The sequence below is a fragment of the Cebus imitator genome, unplaced genomic scaffold, assembly GCF_001604975.1.
Source record: "Cebus imitator isolate Cc_AM_T3 unplaced genomic scaffold, Cebus_imitator-1.0 Scaffold703, whole genome shotgun sequence".
Taxonomy (NCBI): Eukaryota; Metazoa; Chordata; class Mammalia; order Primates; family Cebidae; genus Cebus; species Cebus imitator.
The window spans coordinates 574,607-581,039 of NW_016108018.1; positions in this window are offsets into that span (position 1 = coordinate 574,607).

Below are 6,433 nucleotides of genomic sequence, written 5' to 3' on the forward strand. Positions count from 1 at the left end.
AGCTGATTGACAGCTCAGGGCCTCAGGACTGGATGTTGGGGCTGGTCTGGGCCTTGGACAGCTACTTGGTGGGAAACCTATTTCTGAAGGCAAGCCTTGGTTTATCCCATTTACCGAACTTCCAGGGGACCAACTGGGCCTCTGTTTCTGGAATCTTACAAGTGGTTAGTGACCCTGGTGGATGATGTCCCCAATGTATCATCTCAGGGTAGGAATGTGGCCAGACAGTTGGCCCTGAACCAGCAATGAAGGGTGGGCAAGTAGGGTTCCAGTCACCCCCTCGCTGTAATGGCCTGGATGTATGTGTGTGGCCTCATTCTCTTAAGGAGGTGGGCATGGGGTATCTGGCAGGGGCTAGTGGGCAGGAATCGAGCCCACCATATACTCACATGCAGTGAACCCCATATGGAAGGGGATTAGGTCCTAAAGGCCATAGGTGCAGTTGCTGGCCTGTGTGCTTGGGGTAGTCTCTCCAAAGGCACAGATGGGGTTTCTGAACAGGGCCTGGGAAGATGGGCAGGTGCTTACAAGTGCCGTTTTCCCGACTGGCAACCAGTGAGGAAAAAAAAATGCCTGCATGGAGGTCTGACCTGTGCTAGTCTGGAGGGTTGACATTCTCTGGAATGGTGGCAAATGGGCACTTTCCTGTCTGTCCCCCACTCCAAAACTTCAGGGCAAAAATAACCCAAGATTGTCAAGATGAGACTGGTGAGGGTGGCATCTTTGGGGATAGGTTCTTTAGCCCGGCAGAGTCTCTTCCCCAGGCTTCTCAGGAGCCTTGGCTTCAAGACCTGCTTCGAGGAAGCTGTCAAATAAGATATGTGCATAAGCTGGGTGCTGGGCAGCATGCCAGGACAGTGTTCTTCTACCTGGCTCTTGTAGAACTTGTCCATGGCCTGTGTGATGACATCTTGGTAATTCTCCACTCACTCATATCAGACAAGACAAAGCCAGTATAGCCTGGGGGTGGGTAGATGTACAGGTTCCACCCCAGGTCCCCTGGGCATACCCACCTGCCTCAGATGTGTCAGGGAAAACAGGTGAGGTTCCTCTTTTTATTGTCAATGTTGTCAATGGGCTATTGGGGGCAAATGAGACCAGGCAAAGAGGATAGTACCTCATCTTGAAAGAAGTAGCTCCTGGAAGTAGCAGGGAGGTGGGAGAGGTCCCCCATACTCACCCAACCTGTTCTTGGAGCAGGAAAAGGGGCCTCTCTGATAGCCTTCCTCAGTGGCTTTCACCCTTTGAGGGGTATCCTTGCCCAGCCCAGCCCAGGAGCACACCCACTTGAGATGACCTTGCATGGATCCAGTTGGGAAGGTTCAGGTGTGGCAACCACCAGAACCTGCTCACACCTAGTGTCTCCACTCGAGCATGGGGTCAGATGCACCTTCCTCCTGTAGCAGTAGTGGTACAGCTGGAGTGGCAGAGGGGCAAGTCACTACTGCAATTCTCACCGGAGTCTAAGTAGCGGTTGGGCTTGGTACCCACGTATTTCCCAATTACCTGGTTCCATCTGAGGGTTTTATAGATAAGAGTGGTGCTCTTTCAGGCATCATATCCATATGCTAGCTACAAGCTTGGGTTTCCAAAATTTCTGGAGTCCCCCTTCCAGCCTGGTAAGCATGGGGAATAATAGAAGAAGGACTTTAAGCCTGAAGGCAGCAGTACCTGTCTGGGCATGTTCTCTACCCCTGGTGGCCCCTGACCCCTAGTTGTTGAGAGTCAGCTTAGGATCTCAATATTCTTGTAGGACTTCAGAACTGTACAGACAGGGGCCAAGGAAGGAGCAGCATCTGGAAGTGACAGCTAACCAGTGTAGTGGGGGTCATAGGATTCAGCTTGGTCTCAGCAGGGAATTCAGGGAGGCTTGGATTTGCTGAAGCCCTGGATGAGCTTGGGCTTGGATATGGGGATGACGTGGAGCAGGGGCCCTTCTGTATGCTGGAGTCTTTGAGTAGTTGCAGCTTTGTGCATTCATAGGTGTTCCCCACCTGGAGTGCAGCTGTGGATAGAAGCCGGCATAGTTGTGGAGGGAAGAGGAGGAGGAGGTAGGATGAAACTCCATGGCAGCCCCAGCAGCCAGGAAGGGACTCTGCAAGTGAGATTCAGATCTGGTCTGTGGGTCACTTAGCAGTTGCTTGGCCAGCTGCAGATCACCTGACCTCTGCTTACCAGTAAATGGGGGTCGTAGCAGCACTTACCTTCTGGGACTCCTGCAACTTAAAGGGACAGCATACATTATGTGTTGAGTACGCACCTGACTCAGGCAAGCTTCTCCAACAGCACCATATCAGACTAACATCCAACCTACATAGGACAGAATCAGATCTCCCTATTCCTCATTGCAACTGTAATAAAAGGGAGTCTCTGTCCTAGGGGAGCAATCACAGGCATATTTGTGCAGTGGGCACATGACCCAGGTTGGGGAAAGGTCCTTGGATACATGCTGGTTTCATTAGGAATCTGTGGTGTGGGTTTGGCCTGGACTCCTGTACCCGTGGAGGCCAGTAGCCCCCTGCATGGGACCAGGACTGGGAGGTGGGCCGGTGGGCTGAGCTTTGAGGGAAGCCATTGTTTGGCCTCATGGGAAGGTGGTTGTTGATGGTTCAGTTTTGCAGGGCTTGTATGATTACCCAAGCAGTGCAAATTGCCTTTAAAAAAAAAAAAAAAAAGCCAAAATTGACACAAGCTCACCAGTTGAAAAGGTGAGGAATGCTGGTAGTCATCTTCACCTGCCTTTTCCCCAGAAGTAAGTGGTGTTCAGAGGTGGATTTGGTTCCTTCTCAGCCTTTCACCTTTGCATGTAGCTGTGTGCATGTACTTAGGTGTGTACACACACGTTTCCTGGCGGGGTTGCTTTTTTTATTTGGGGGGAATAACTGGTGAAGCAGCCTGGCATTTGCTCACCTTGTCTTTTAGTGTGGAATCCTCTATAGAGTGGGCATCGGGTACTTACTAGCTGGCCTTAGCTGTTTGGCTGCCCCGGTTTCTGCTCTTCACAGACATGCTGGCCACCCAGTGTGACATTCAGTGGGCTTGTTCACAGCTAGTATGATGAGGCTAGTGAATAAGCTTGCAATTCCTTGGCAAGGAAATGGGTGGTAGGTGAAAAAGAACTTCAAATCAAAATTAATGGCAGAATAGCAAGTTAAGAAGTTGGATATATTCTTCAAAGAAGTTCCTTTGTTATGACTGCATAGTATTCCATGGTGTATATGTGCCACATTTTCTTTAGCCAGTTTCTTTTACAGACTTTGCCTAAGAGCATAGAGATCAATACTCCCAGAGGCAAGACCAGGTTAGCAGTGGAAGGGTGGGAGAGTTACAGTGTTTAAAAAGTCCTTCTCTTACATCAATAACACTTCAGTCCATTCTTAGCTCTACTTTTGCTTTGTCAATGAGGCCTTGGTTCCATGATCATAGGTAAATGTCGCCTCCAGCCATTTTTTTGTTTGTCCTCCAGCTGTTAGTGACAGACCTTGCTTTAATAAGAAGCAAGGGGTAGGGCAAGAATTTCTCATCACACGGTGGGTGCATATCTTGTATGCATGTGTGCAGAAGTATGTGCTTGGTTTGCTCCTGAAATTTTCGAGGTGAGCCTATGATCAAAAGCCAGACATAACAGTGTTAAGTGAGTGGCCTGTGATTCTGAGTTATCTTTATGTCAGCATTCCTCTCTCAAGGTACTGAAAGAAGACATGTTTCCCTGCTTTCTAAAAAACCTCTGGTTAGGCATGAAGGGGAGAACAAACTGATTAGAGAATTGTTAGTTTTCAAATGCGTCATTGCCAGTGGAAAAGGGAGAAAGAGAAAAAATGACCCTGCAGAAAGCAAATGCTCTGATGATTCAGGCATTACTTGCAATATTTTTGGCATAAGAACTAAAAACTAAACACTGCTTGAGGCTTAGAATTTCTCAGGGGGAAAGGATAAGAGGTGATTTTTCTCTAAGGACAACAGCTAATATTTGCACCACAGGGTAAAGTAATTTTCACAAGTATTATTTTGTTGGCCCATTTTCACCCTCAGGCTGAATTAGACTTTACTTTTCATTTTTGATTGAATCTGTCTTTGCTTGAGCAGTGGCTGGTAGAGGTCCTTTATATCCCTTGTTAGTTGTATTTCTAGGTATTTTATTCACTGTGTAGCAATTGTGAATGGGAGTTCACATGATTTAGCTCTCTGATGGCTACTATGAGTGTATAGGAATGCTTGTGATTTTTACACATTGATTTTGTATCCTGAGACTTTGCTGAAGTTGCTTATCAGCTTAAGGAGATTTGGGGCTGAGATGATGGGGTCTTCTAAATGTACAATTATGTCATCTGCAAGTAGAGAAAATTTGACTTCCTCTTTTCCTAATTGAATGACTTTTATTTCTTTTTCTTGCCTGATTGCCCTGGCCAGAACTTCAATACTATGTTGAATAGGAGTGGTGAGAGAGGGCTGACAGAACTTTTCTGAATGACCCAGAAAGTCCTCAGTATGAGATAATGTGATGGGGGATAGAGCGAATCCATTACATCTCTGCTGGAATTGCTTTCTGGAGATTTTGAGATGTCAGGGTTGAAATGTCACACCGGAAGTCACTGAGCTGGTAGATTACTAGAAGAGGGGGAGAGTTAGTCCTGATTTTGTACCTTGGTTCTGCCACTTACCAGTTGTGCTGCTCTTGCTAGGGAGATTATGTTAACATACTAGCACCAAAAATAATCACTGAAGGTTATGAGTTCTATATAGTAAGTAGCATTTGCTTCATTTTACAAAGAAGAGGATACAGCATCAGACAAGTTAGTTGCTTTCCCTAAGTTCCCTGGACACATTTATTACCTGGATGCAAACACAGGCTTTGTGATGCCATGCCCTGTGAGAATTCCATCACATCATCACTGTCTTCCCCAAATGGATTTGGCCATAATTGGACACAGGAGAGACCCGTTGTTAAGGAACCATAGACATATCAAGGAGTGATTTGGACTCTCAGCATGCTGCCCACTAGTAAAGCTCACATGTGTTCTGTTGAGTGGTTTGTGTAAGTTAAAAAGACCCAGTGGTAGTGCTTTGATGTTAACCAATAACAACAAGACTCTTCTGTTCTCTTTTGTCTTGTATTCTCTCTCAAATTCTGTGCTCTGATTAGTAGCTAAATCTCTCAGTCCTACCAAATGATTCAATTCTTATAAAGAAGTATATTTGTTTGTAGCATTGCCATCACTCTAATTCTTGGTAAAGAAGAGAGAACTGAGCCATCTTCCATAAGATTATTGGAAAGATTACTGTGACAATGCATTTATAGTGCTTAACACAGTGCCTGGGACAGAATAGCACCTTTTATCAGTCATAACTATTATTAGTGCCATTTTAAACTAGCTGTGCTTGCAAGTATGTCACTTGGCCTCAAACCTTCACAACTAGCTGCCGATGTATCTGCAGCAACACCCAGCTCCAATGCACACAATTTCTAAAGTCTCTGATGTCAGGGTTTTAAATGTAAAGATTGCTCACTTTTTTCTCTTTCTCAGAATTGGTCTCTGCTTTCTTTTCCCATGACTACTTGCATTTTTAAGATAAATTAATTTAAAAATGCAAAGTGGTCTTGCCTCAAAAGTATCATAAGTATAAAATAATAATGCCAGACTCATCTTGGAAACCTTATCATACCCTCTCTAAAGGCAAATATCTGTTTATTCAGGTCCAACCCTTCACTGAGAGGCAATGAGATTTAGGCCCCATGCTCATGTCTCAGGGCCTGTTCAGTCTTAGAAGAGAAGCTCCTCCCTGTGACTCTCAAGGCAGACAGCGGTGAATTAATTCTAATGAACATGGAACAGTCAGCCCATTTGTGTCCTGGGATGTGACCCAGGGGGTTAATCTCCCATCTCCTGGATAATTGCTTTTATGCTCAGGCTGAATTAAGCCTCAGTTTTAACTTTTAATTGAATCTGTCTTTGCTGACAGAAGTTTTCTTGGCAACTCAAAGTCCTCGGTATAAGAGTACATGATGGAGGATGCAGTGAATCCATAACATCTCTGCTGTACTTTCTGGAGACTTTGAGATGTCAGGGTTGAAATGTCACATGAAGTCACTGGACAGGTAGATAACTGAAGAAATGGCCCATGAAGGCATTGTTTATCCCTGTTCCAAACATATCTGCCTCCTTTTGAGAGGCAAACAAGGAAGGAGGAAGACAGTTATTCCTGAATTTGTACCTGGTTCTGCCACTTACCAGCTCAGCTGCTCTTGCTAGGGAGATCATGTTAAAATATTAACACCAATAATATCACTGACTGTTATGAGTCATTTGTATCCTCACTACCCAAAATGTGGTCCTTGGGCCAGCAGCATCATTGTTTCCTGGATTCTTGCAAGAAATGTAGACTCTCAGGCCACACCCCAAATTACTTAGAAATTCTGATTAAGTGAAGAATA